This window comes from Mastigoproctus giganteus, chromosome 4, assembly GCF_048544385.1.
Source record: "Mastigoproctus giganteus isolate SK-2022 chromosome 4, ASM4854438v1, whole genome shotgun sequence".
In the NCBI taxonomy this organism is placed as follows: Eukaryota; Metazoa; Arthropoda; class Arachnida; order Uropygi; family Thelyphonidae; genus Mastigoproctus; species Mastigoproctus giganteus.
In genome coordinates this window covers 137,120,164-137,133,841 of record NC_143578.1, presented here as the reverse complement: position 1 = coordinate 137,133,841, position 13,678 = coordinate 137,120,164, and positions in this window count along the sequence as shown.

The window sequence follows — 13,678 nt, the reverse complement described above, 5'->3', positions numbered from 1 at the left end:
CTGGAACAACCAACTTTCATTGCAGGTAATTACAGTACTTGGAAAGTCATTTTTTTTTCAAAGCATCTTCACAAACTTGGAGTCTTCTCATACTTTGAACCTAATTCAAAATTTTCAGCACCATCTTGGCACACATTTTTCTCATGCCTAAATTTTCAGTTAAAATTTGCCTAACTGTTTCTTTCTCCATACTGAGTTCTGATGCAAATATTCTAATGCTGGAATGATGATCACTTCTAATCAACATCCTTACCCAGTCCACATTTTCATCATCTTCCATTGATACCAGATGGCCTTGTTGTTCATCATCTTCCACACTCTTCTTTCTAAAAATCTTTTATGCCATTCAAACACGCAAGCTCTTGACATAGTATTTTCCCCATAAACTTGATGTAACAACTCATAACTTTCAGTTGGTGTGTTTTCTTTATGTTTTGTTAAAAATTTGAGGTTGATTCGATTCCTTTGTCTGTCATTTTTCCAGAAAACTGCAAAAACACATGGTAATGAAAATCTGTTTCACTGCAAAGTGAATGAGCATGATGGAACATGACTTAGCAGACAACTGGGGAAAGGTTCAAGGTCAACTGCTGTGCTTGTTTCAGAGGTAGCACTTTGTGTTTTGCAGCCACATGTGCAGTTTCATTATTTAATGACCACACCTCGTATGTTCATTTAAGAATGCATTGGGGAAGGTCACAGTAACAATTTATTATAGGGAATACATGGTTATATCATTGAATAAATAAATTAAATAGAAAAATAGAAAAGAAGAGAGAAGAATAAAAGCAACTCATTGTCAGAGGAGTGAATGCGAGGCTCCTTGCCCAAATAGACACATGCCCACATCCTAAAAAATGAGTGCTACTAAAATAACACAAGACTACCATACTTATTTTTTGACCCAAGTGTTTCATAAATTTAATTTAATTTAAAACAATATGACCATACGTTCATTCACCATAATAAATTTAATAAATTGTTACTTTGAGTATGGATTTAACATGGCCAAAATCATCCCTCCCTCACTTCTTTTACTTAGCTTTCTTCTTCTTCTATCTCATTTCAATTTTATTTGAATGCATATTTCTACTGCTTGGATTATTCATTATGTTTTAATTTATTCTATAATTTGGTTTATATTACAGCCACTCCTCAAATTATGTAAGGGTTGCGTTCTGCGGAACTCTACATAAGTTGGAATTTCCCCCATGCTTGTGCAGCACTCGCAACTGTGCTCACTGAATTGATTGAATCATAAAAGAAATGTTCAACGACTATGTAAATAGAATTATTTATTGTACTTATTCAAATTTTTTGTCATGCACAGGAAAAATTACAAAAGTGTGCAATTTAAAAAATTTCAAAATTATAAAATTACTAAAAAAGAGAGAAGACAGGAATAACGTCAGGAATTTTATTTCTCGAGCATTGTTGCCAGAATCGACGTCTTCGGCTGATAAGTATGCCACTTCCGCAGTTTTTCTAAATTCTAAATGTCCCATTCGAAATGTCCACAGCCCACAAAGCGGAGGTTGAGGGCTGTGGACATTTAGAATGGGTCGGCTGCTCAACCTTACGAAAGAACATATTAATGGATGAATGGACAGTGGCTTTTTTTTTTTTTTCATCGTAGATTTCTTTGTAGCAAGCAAGCATATCACTCACCCCTCTGTTAACTTTTAAGAATCGTTTGCTGTTAGGATCCATCTTCTCAAATCTCGCCATTGCTGATGCAATTTCACGAAATGCCATTGCCATCTCTCTGGTGATGAAGCATCTCGGCTCCTCATTTGGTTCATCTTGAGCTTCATCAGCATTTTCTTCTTTCACTATCGCTGCCTGCAAGTCAATAAGTTCTTTGTTAGATTAATCCTTCTCTTCTTCCTCTATTAACTCCTCCACATCTTTGGCATCAGCCTCCAACTGAAGTAGCTCTGCAACCTTTACAATCTTATCAGTAACCTCTTCATATGAGTCATCTTTTTCAAACCCTTCAAATCCTTTTACATGCCGTGAGCATATTTTCTTCCATGCGTCATTTAAACAACTTTTAGTAATTTCCACCCAGGCCTTATTAATGTTTAAGATGGCCTGGTAAATATTGTAAAATTTTCAAAAGTATCTTAACCTAAAATTTTTCTCATCGTCTACTGCAGACAATGCCCGAGCAAATGTTGTGCGTAAATAGTATGCTTTTAAATTTGAAATAACACCCTGATCCATAGGTTCGATGAGTCAAGTCATGTTTGGCGGTAAAAATGCGACTCCCACTTTTGAATTGAAATCATCTAGATGTGTAGGATGTCCAGGAGCATTATCTAATAGAAGCTAAATCTTGAAAGGAACGTCACTGTCTTTACAATATTTCTCAACCTTGGGGAATGAAGCAGCATTTAAACCAATCCTCAAAGAGAGATACTGTTATCTATGCTCTCTGGTTCGATCAGAAATGCAAGGGTAGGGTGGCTTTATTGATGTCCAGAATGATACACAAGCAGTGGTTTTAATCTGTAATCTCCTGCTGAATAACCCCCAAACAAGTGTGTGGCCCTATCTTTTGAAGCCTTGAAATCTGGCACTGTCTTTTCCTCTTTGGCAATGTATGTTCGATCTGGTATTTTTTTCCAATACAGAGCAGTCTCGTCAACGTTAAAAATTTGCTGCATTGAATAGCCGCCTTCATTAATAATTTTTTCTAACACATCACAAAATTTCTCTGCAGGTGCAGAATCGGCACTAGCAACTTCGCCACATACTTTAACATTGTGGAAACCAGCGTGATGCTTGAACCTATTAAACCACCCATTGCTTGCTAAGTACTTGGCTTGGGGTTCACCATACTTATCCTTAATATCTTCATAAATACTTGTTGCTTTTGCTTGAATGGTCATTAAACTCAGGGACACTTCTGAATCGGATTTTCCATCCATATTATTAATGTAGTTATTCCATCTTCAATATAGCACCTGAACACTGTTTATCTTAAGTGCGCTGATCCTTTGACATGTTCTTTTATACAAGCATTGTCCTTTAAAATAGTATTCACTGTTGAAGCTGCAAGACCTAATTCCCTTACAATAGATGACAAACTTTGTCCTGCAATGTACTTCTTAATCAATGTCATCTTCATTTCTAAATCAATTTTGTTTCGTTTCCTGGCACTACCACCACTTGCACTTTCCGTTGATCACTTTCCCTTCATCATTGTAATACATAAATAGGAATGAAGAGCAGTTTCTGAAAATTTGTTTTTTATATGATCGGAGATTTCAGTGAAGGGGAACACACTACACCATAATAACATAAAAACCCACATAATTGCAGTTATTGGAATTATCGCAAATGCAATAAGATTGAGTTTACTACTCAATTGGATGCACTAACAGAAAAGCCCAATAAACTGGAAAGTGCAAATTGTTTTTATTGTTTTATGGTCGTGACCTCTTCAGAAAAGTGCTTTAGAAAAATATCACAAAGGCATTCAAAATTGATTCTTATAATGGGAACATGTGATAATGATGAAAGGGTAGTGCAATTATAAATATGACCTTTTACAGAGATAAATAGCTTATTAATATAACGTAATTTTCAACTTCCAAGAACTTGGAAAGAATTAAAAAAAAAAAAAAGAACAACGTGTTATTGGATTCATATTTTCACAATACCTCCAGTTATCCCTACAGATGCAAAATATGTTTCCATATTTTTTTCAGTTTGCTCCGGCCGGCAAAAACTTACATAAAGTTGAATTTGGTAAGTCGAGTATTGGGGAGTTTGTGTAATTTAATTAATTGAGTTATTCATTTAAGTTAAATCTCGGTTTTATTATGATTTCTTAATTTTGAGTTGCATATTTGCAAGTTGTTTTGGATTTGTTGACTGTAGGAGTCAGAGTCTAAATTTGCATTTTGTTTGTTTGTTATATTTTTGTATTTATTCTACAGAGGGCAATATACAAGTATATTTTATGTTTAGCTGGTTTGCTATTTCTCTCCATGTCCAGGGCATATTGGGATATCCACTGACATTTGGCTTGGGGTAGCAATCAGTAATTGAAATACAAGGACATTTCAGAGTTTGCAAATGCTGGTGTCCCTTGAAAAGATAGAGTTGGGCTCTTTGTTTCCTTTTGTGATATTTTTTGTTTTTTTAGTAGTTGCTTTAATAAGGCTTCCGCAGCCAAGTGTTAAGGAGCAGGAGTGCAATTACATAAGCTCTTTGAGTAGATTGGGGTTCAAGCCCTTGACTGCTAAATACTCTGCCAACCCACACTAAACCAGTGTGGCAGATTAAGGTCCATTTCCTTCAACATGAATTGTTGAGGAGGCTTCCACCTGCAGTGGATTGATAATGGCTGCTGCTTGCTTACTTACTTTATGGTTAGTGCTTCTTCTTTGGGACATGGGCATGTCTCTCTTTTGGTGAGGACCCAAGAACCATTAACATTCATGGGACTACAAATCATAATTTATCTGGAACATAGCATTCCTCTGTACCAATGTAGACAATAAAGGGTCTAAAGTTTACTACCAATGGTTAGTAAAAGAACATAGATAAGGATAGTAGTCTTGATGCTATGTAATTGATAACACATTTTATTTTATTAGATAATGATTAAAATGTACCTGAATACAATGAAGAATAGTTGAAAAACATAATATGTCTCTATAATTTAAATGTTATATATATGAGAGATTAAATAGAATACTAGCAGTGTTGGAAAACCACCAACCCCACTAGAAAAGGGAAAGAGAACCAGTGAAGGTAAAATAAGGCAAAAATAAAGTCACTGTAAATCTATGCTGAAAATGCATGTTGTTGAAATTATAATGGTATGTGGTATGGGCAAGGGTATAGATTTAGGAAATAGAGAGAGCATATAGAATTATGAAAGATAATGGAAGGATAGAGAGAAGGAAAGGGAACCAGTGAAGGTAAAATAACAAAGGGATAAAGTTACTGCAAACTATGCTCAAGGTTGTTGAAAAATGACAAAAAACTGTTAAAGAAAGATATTTACTCAGGTGTGCTGAGAGGTAAAATCCAACCTCAACAGAAGGCCCAAGCACTGAAGTAGTCATTTTCGTAATAAATGTGTGGTTATTAGTATATGTGTGTAATGCTATATGGTATGGGCAAGTGGACAGACCTAGGAAATTGGAATGCTATATAGATTTATAAAAGAAGAAGATAACTGAAGAATGGTGAAAAGTAATAGCCTTACCCTAGAATAATTTTAACTCAGTGAACAGAAAAAGAAAGTTAAGATACTATACATAAAAACTGAAGAAAAGGTAATAGTAATAGAGGCATGTGATGAAAGGAAGCAAGCATATGAGCTTATCAGCCAAATAAAAAAAAAAAAAGAAACCATTTCACACATCCATTCCCTCTAAATCAGTGGTTCCCAAACTACTGAGATATACGGACCGCTTCAAAAATGAAAAAAGTTTGCGAACCCCCCCCATATATATATATATTTCTGTGTGTGTGTGTATATATACACGTATAAACACACACACTGGGTTTTCTGAAAAGAAAATTCAAAGTTTGTTTAAAACAACTCAACTTTATTTTTATTTTTACATAAATATATATTAATAACTTTATTTATCATCAATTTGCTATACATAGAATGAATAATTTGACCAGTTCAAGAGGGTCATTTCATGGACCCCTGGAACTGGTCTATGGACCCCCCCCCAGGGATGTGCAGACTCCAGTTTGGGAACTGCTGCTCTAAATGTTTGTCCAGTTCCTCCTTGAATTTATTTAAACTATCAAATTCTACGACAGATGGAAGCTTGTTCCAGTAATCAACAACCCGCTGGCTAAAGGCAAATTTCCACACATCTGTTCTATAACTGTCTTTCCTCAATTTGAATTTATGTCCCCTCAGGTTCATAATCTGAGCAAGAGGTAGAATCCCATCAGAATTGAGCCTGCTCAACCCATTCTAGGCCTTATACACCTCAATCAGATCATCTCGCAGGTGCGTGGTCTCTAGACACTGCAATTTGCAGAACTTAAGCTTTTCTTGGTAGAGGACCCAACCCAATCTTGTTGCCCTTCTCTGTACATGGTCAAGCAACTCTACATCCTTCCTAAAATGAGGCCTTCAGATCTGTACACAGTACTCAAGGCATGGACTGACCATTGCCTTATACAAAGGGATAATCTCCTCCTTTTCGCTACTAACAAAATTCCTGTACATCATGACAATACCTCATGATCTGCTCTGGCAGCCTGTCTGCATTGCTCAGAAAACTACCTATCTGACTGCACAATTACTCCTAGGTCTTTTTCATTTTCTACTAACCTACGTGTACTGCCACACAGTTGGTACGTTTCTCTGGGGTTACTTCTACCCATATGCAGCAATTTGCATTTGTCAATGTTAAACTTCAGTTGCCACTTCTCAGCCCATTTTCCCAAATTTTCTAGATCCTGTTGCAGTAGCACATTGCCATTACCATCATTAACAAACCTGCCAACCTTTGTATCATCTGCAAACTTTGACATTAAGCCTGATATACCTTCATCAATATCACTGATAAATATACAAAACAACAGTGGGCCCACACCGAACTCTGGGGGAAGCCACTAATAACATTAGTCCACGAAGAACAGCATCCATTGATTACCACTCTCTCTCTCTATCTATTCCCACTCAACCACCCTTTTATCCATTGTAGCAGCTTATCCGTAATACCATTCTGCTCCAATTTGTACAGTAGTCTTCCATGCGCATCAGTATCAAAAGCTTTCCTGAAATCCAAGTATATGATATTAAAATTATTTTTTACATCCAGTTCCTTTGTAACCACATCATAGTAACTAACCAATCAAATTTGTCTGACAAGACTTCTCCCTAAGAAACCAATGCTGTGTCTGAATTATAGCTGCAGTCTTGTATAGATGATTCTGTAGTGCTTCTTTTGAAAGTGCCTCCATTATTTTCCCCAGAACAGAACTTAAACTAACTGGTCTATAATTACTCGTATCACCCTTAGATCCCCCTTTGTGAACTGGGGATACATTTGCACATCTCCAGTCCATGGTGACTTCCCCTGAGTCCAAGGATGCTCTCATAATTATGGCTAAGGGTTTGCTTACTTCTTTTGCCACCTTCTTTAATATAACTGGATAGATCCCATCCACCACAGGTGCCTTTCTTATATTTAACTTCAGCAATTTTTCCTCCACTTTGCTCTCAGTTATTACAAAATCATTAAACACCCTGCTACAATGTAGCAGGGGGATTAATGATTTTGCATTTTCCTTCCTTAATAACTCCTCATGTGTGAATGTAGATGCAAAATACTCATTCAGATTACCAGCTATCTGAGCAGGATCATCAACACTTTAAACATCGATATTAAGTGGACCAATCTGATTCATTCCTTTCCTTCTAGAGCTTATATGAGTAAAGAAGTCCTTGCTGTTTTTCTTAGCATCCTTTGCCAAAGATATTTTGTGATTTACCTTTGCTTGCCTAATCCCCTTTGTGACTTGATTACAGACTACTTTATATCTGGCATAGGCTTCTGTGTTGCCTAATAATTTATATGCATCCCATATACTCAGGTGGTGATATACTCAGACAAGCTGGGAGCATAACTGCCCAACGAAAAGGAGATTATGGAAAAAAAGTATGTTAATGCCACAGTGTTTTATGAATTAGGAAAAATGGAAAGATTTAGAAGAATACACAGAGTTTTAGTAGGATTAAATCCATACTTGCAGCTGATAGGATAAACAGATTTTGAAACACAGATAATTTTTGTTAAATAATAGTTTGAAAAATAAGTAAGGCCATAAGGTAATACCAATCATTCACCAATAGAGGCAGAACACATATTTTGAAAATAAGTGATAATTATAAGTATATAAAATAATCAATTACCATTATGTATTACCAAATTATCACCTGTTAAAGTAAGCTATGGAGATGGGTATTTTTAATTCAAACAGTTATGAATAAATGGTAAGAGGAATAAAGATTAGCAACTGATTATATAAATGAGCTACTGAGATAAGATAGAAAGTTTATTATAAAATTGTTTCTCTTCAACAACATAATAACAAAGTGAAAATCTAGTAAAGCCATTTTGGTAAAGCCATTCATAGAATAAATCTTTATTCAAAAAAAGAAGAAAATATATGTCTCAACAGAGAAAGCAAAGTTCAAAGTATTAGAAGATACAAGCATAAAACTTGAGAGGTAATTATAATACAAAAGGAAAGAAATTTTTTTTTGCAATATTGTGTATCAACTCTGTGGTACTACGCTGACAGTGGTAGAGAACAAAAGAACCTGGGGGTAATTGTTCAGGCAGATATGAAGTTTTCTGAGCAGTGCAGATGGTCTGCAAGAGTAGCTCATAGTGTCTTGTCAATGATATACAGGAATTTTTCTAGCAGGGATAAGGAGGTGATTATCCCCCTTGTATAAGGCAATGGTCAGGCCACACCTTGAGTACTGTATACAGATCTGGAGGCCTCATTTGAAGAAGGATGGAGAGCTGTTGGAACAAGTACAGAGAAGGGCAACGAGATTAGTGAATGGAACAAAGGGTTGCTCTTACAAAGAAAGACTTAAATTTTGCAAATTACAGTGTCTGGAGACTAGGCACCTGTGAGGCGATCTGATTGAGGTCTATAAAGCCTTGAATGGTTTGAGCATGCTCAATGCTGATGGGATTCTTCCTCTTGCTCAGAATAATCACCTGAGAGGGTACAAATTCAAATTGAGGAAAGACAGATGTAGGATAGATGTGCAGAAGTTTGCCTTTAGCCAGCGAGTAGTTGGTTGGTAGAAGAGACTTCCATCCTTTGTTGTGGAAGTTGATAGTCTAAATAAATTTAAGGCAGAGCTGGACAGGTATTTGAAATGAACGGAGAGGTGAAATGGGAATGTTTTTTTGTTTTTTTTTTGGCTGATGCTATATAAGCTTGCTTTCTTGCATCATATGCCTCTACTAATGCTAATGCTAATATATATCCATTTATTTTAAGAAAATCTATTAAACATGTAGAAAGGATGAATATGTATTGAAAAACATGAAACTATTACACATGTGAGAGAGCTTACTATTAACTATGTTTTAGTTAACACACACACACACACACACACACACACACACACACACACACACACACACACACACACACACACACACACACACACACACATAAATACATATTTTCAGTACATGTTGATACGGCACCTCCGTAGCCAGGTGGGCAGGAGCAGCAGTGCGCAGCACACGCTTCTTGATTAGACCGGGGTTTGAGCCTGTGACCACCAAATACGGAGGATGCAGAAAGGTCAAGGAATGACCACCGCATATTCCCGGAGCAATATGGCCTTAGTTGCTAATGCTCCTAAAAACCAAATAACAAATAACAAACATGTTTATACCATTTGTTCTGTCTTATTTCAATTATAGAGACATTTTGATTTATTATGTTTTGTGTTCAGGTACATTTTAATCATTATCTAATAAAATAAAGTCTATTATCATTTATATAACATTGGGAATACCCTCCGTATGTATGTTGATGACCTGTAAAATTCCTTTACTAACCATCTGCTAATCAACTTTACAATCCTTTATTGTCTACACTGGTAAGAAAGTTCAAAAATCTATGTCCCATATAGATTATGATGGCTGTAGTCCTAGTCCCCTGAAAATGTTAGCCATTATGTTAGCCTTTATACCTGCATATTCTTATATTTCTATATTTTGGCCTTACTTAAATCTTAATCCTCCTTATACATTAATGCAGGTCCAACAATTAATTTATACTTAATTCATGCAAGTATTCTTTTATTTCCTGCTTTGTTTCATCCTTCCAACTTTTATGGCACCTACTAGGCTTAGAAAGCTAGTACGCTGCACTCATTCTCTAATATATTCATAAATGAACATATATTTTACTTTACATTCTTTTAAGCTACATTTACTTATAAATATTATTTCACACTCTTACACATCCATCCATACTGTTTTTGTATATCATATTAAATAGATTTTTTCTTTCTATATATATTGCTTAATATACATATTTTATGAAATGTTGTGCATAATGGTTAAAAGTCATTGTTTGGCTGTTTAGCTAACAGGAGGCAAAATTAGGATAGAAATATACATTCCTGCCCCCGCATTAGCATTAGTAGAGGCATTTGATGCAAGAAAGCAAGCTTATGCAGCATCAGCCAAAAAAAAAAAAAAAACCCACTTCCACTTCACCCCTCTGTTCATTCAAAATACTTGTCCAGCTGAGCCTTAAACTTATTTAGGCTATCAACCTCCACCACAAGGGATGGAAGTCTGTTCCACCAACCAACCACCCGCTGGCTAAAGGCAAATTTCCGCACGTCTATCCTACATCTGTCTTTCCTCAATTTGAATTTATGCCCTCTCAGGTGATTTTTCTGAGCTAGAGGAAGAATCCCATCAGCATTGAGCATGCTTAAACCATTCAAGGCTTTATACACCTCTATCAGATCACCTCGCTGGTGCCTAGTCTCCAGACACTGTAATTTGCAAAACTTAAGCCTTTCTTCGTAAGAGCACCCCTTTGTTCCATTCACTAATCTTGTTGCCCTTCTCTGTACTCGTTCCAGCAGCTCTACATCCTTCTTGAAATGAGGCCTCCAGACATGTATACAGTACTCTAGGTGTGGCCTGACCATTGCCTTATACAATGGAATAATCACCTCCTTATCCCTGCTGGAAAAATTCCTGTATATCATTGACAATACTCCATGAGCTACTCTTGCAGCCCGTCTGCACTGCTCAGAGAACTTCATATCTGCCTGCACAACCACCCCCAAGTCCCTTTCATTCTCTACCACTGTCAGTGTAGTACCACAGAGTTGATACATTGCTCTGGGGTTGCTGTTTCCCATGTGTAGTACTTTACATTTGTCAATGTTAAACTTCATTTGCCACCTCTCAGCCCATCTGCTCAACCTTTCCAGATCCTGTTGCAGCAGCATAGTGTCAGTAGTGTCCTTGACAACCCTGCCAACCTTTGTATCGTCTGCAAACTTGGACATTAAGCTTGATATACCATCATCAATATCATTTATAAATACAGAAAACAATAATGGACCCAACACTGAGCCCTGAGGGACTCCACTAATAACATTAGTCCAAGATGAGCAGTGTCCATTGATTACCACTCTCTGTCTTCTCCCCCTCAACCACCCCTTTATCCATAGCAGCAATTTGCCTCCAATGTCACACTGCTCCAATTTGTGTAGCAGTCTTCCATGTGCAACAGTATCAAAAGCCTTTCTAAGATCCAAGTATATAATATCAAAGTTATTCCCTGCATCCAGTTCTTTTGTGACTGCATCATAGTATCCAATCAAGTTGGTCAGGCAAGACTTCCCCTTAACAAAACCATGCTGTGTCTGAGCTATAATTGAAGTCTTGTCTAAATGATCCTGCAGTGCTTCTTTAACCAGTGCCTCCATTAATTTTCCTGGAACAGAAGTTAAGCTCACAGGTCTATAATTATTTGTGTCAGCCTTTGATCCTCCTTTGTGAATTGGGGTCACATTTGCACATTTCCAGTCTATGGGTACCTCCCCTGAGTCCAAGGAAGCTCTCATAATTATGGCTAAGGGTTTGCTTACTTCCTTTGCTGCCTCCTTTAATATAACTGGATAGATCCCATCCACCCCGGGTGCCTTTCTTGTGTTTATCTTCAACAGTTTCTCCTCCACTTTACTCCCAGTTATTTCAAGATTCTGTAGCTTACTGCTAGAGTTGAATACACCTCTGGCATTCCCCTTGCTGAATAACTCCTTATGTGTGAATGTCGATGCAAAATATTCATTTAGTTTGTTAGCTACCTGAGCAGGATCATCAACAGTTGACCCATCAATATCAAGTGGACCAATCTGATTCATCCCCTTCCTTCTAGAGTTTACATAAGTAAAGAACTCTTTGCTGTTTTTCTTTGCATCCCTTGCCAAGGATTTCTCGTAATCTGCCTTCGCCTGCCTAACCTCCTTTGTAACTTGGTTGCATATCAACTTGTATCTATCATAGGCTTCTGTGTCATGTGTTAATTTGTAAGTATCCCATGCATTTTTCTTCTCTGCCATATGCCTCATTAGTTCATCTGACATCTATTTTGGCCTAAGCCTTGAACAATATTTCTTAGTTGGTATGTAAAGCCTAGTAGCTTCCAAGATAAGTTCTTTGAATGCTTCCCATTTTGAATTTGCTGTTGGTAACATCATCAGTTGGTCCCACTGTATAGAATTTAAATACTGTCTCAGTCCATCGTAGTCGCCTTTACGGAAGCAATAACCCTTCCCTTTACCCCTAATGGTAGTTACCTCTTTGAGTAAATCCCACTTCAGCACACTGTGATCACTGCCACCTAGTGGTTCATTTATCTGCAGATTCTTAATGCATGAAGAATCACTGCTGATAATCAAATCAAGAGTATTACTCCCTCTAGTTGCCTCCCGAACATGCTGATGTAGAAAACAATCATCCAATAAATCCACAAAAGCCCTGCTAGTGCGTGAGTAACCAGCCCCCAAATTCCAGTCAATATCTGGGAAATTAAAATCTCCCATTATAAGACTCTCTGATTTACTGGCCCACTCCATTTCCCTGTACAGTTCCTTATTATACTCATCAGAGTCATTAGGCCTATAGCACACTCCTACTCTCAATTTTGATCTCCCAATGCTTATGTCACACCAAACTGACTCAACACTGCACTGTCCAGCGATGTCGACTGGCTTCACTTCCTTGGTTTTTATGTGTTTCTTAACTAATAGCATAACCCCTCCCCCCTTCCTATCCTGTCTATCCTTTCTGTAGACGTTGTACTCCCCAAATTGCAGTTCTGCATCCCTTATATCTGTGTGACACCACGTCTCTGATATCCCAACAATATCTGCCTTTGATGTTTTGAGCAATACCTCAAATTCATCAAATTTATTTACTAAACTCCTAGCATTGGTGTACACGCAAGTATACCTGCACCTGTTTCTATTCTTAGCTACCCTAACACAACCCATGTGTTTACTTGTACCGCAATGGCTCCCAGCAGTCTCTGAAATACCATGCATCTTGTTTTTCAGGCTTCTGCTCATTCTAATAGAAGCAGTGCAAGAATCTCTTTCACCTCTGCCAGTGGCTACTGTCAATCTATTGGTCTTTGTCTCCCCCCAATCTAGCAGTTTTCCAACCCACCTAACACTGCCTCGATAGCATCAGCAAATATTCTTGCACCCTTTCTATTTAAGTGTATCCCATCCCTGTAGAAGCAATCTCTCCTGTTAACAAGTACAGTCCAGGCTGAAAAAAATTCTATTACACTAATAGCTCAGAGTGTGTATGAATTTTACTTGTAGCAAAGTAAACAGAATATGATTCAAGAATATAAAGCTGGTGCTCAGGTTATCCGGGATAACCTGAGCGCTAGCTGATACTAATATGAGGGCAGGATGGCGCTTCCGAGGCCAGGTAGGCAGGAGCAGCAGTGCATAGCACACACGCTTCTTGATTAGACCGGGGTTCGAGCCTGTGCCCACCAAATAAGGAGGATGCGGAAAGGTCAGGAATGACCACTGCTTATCCCCGGAGCAATATGGCCTTAGTTGCTAATGCTCATAAAAACACAACAACATCAA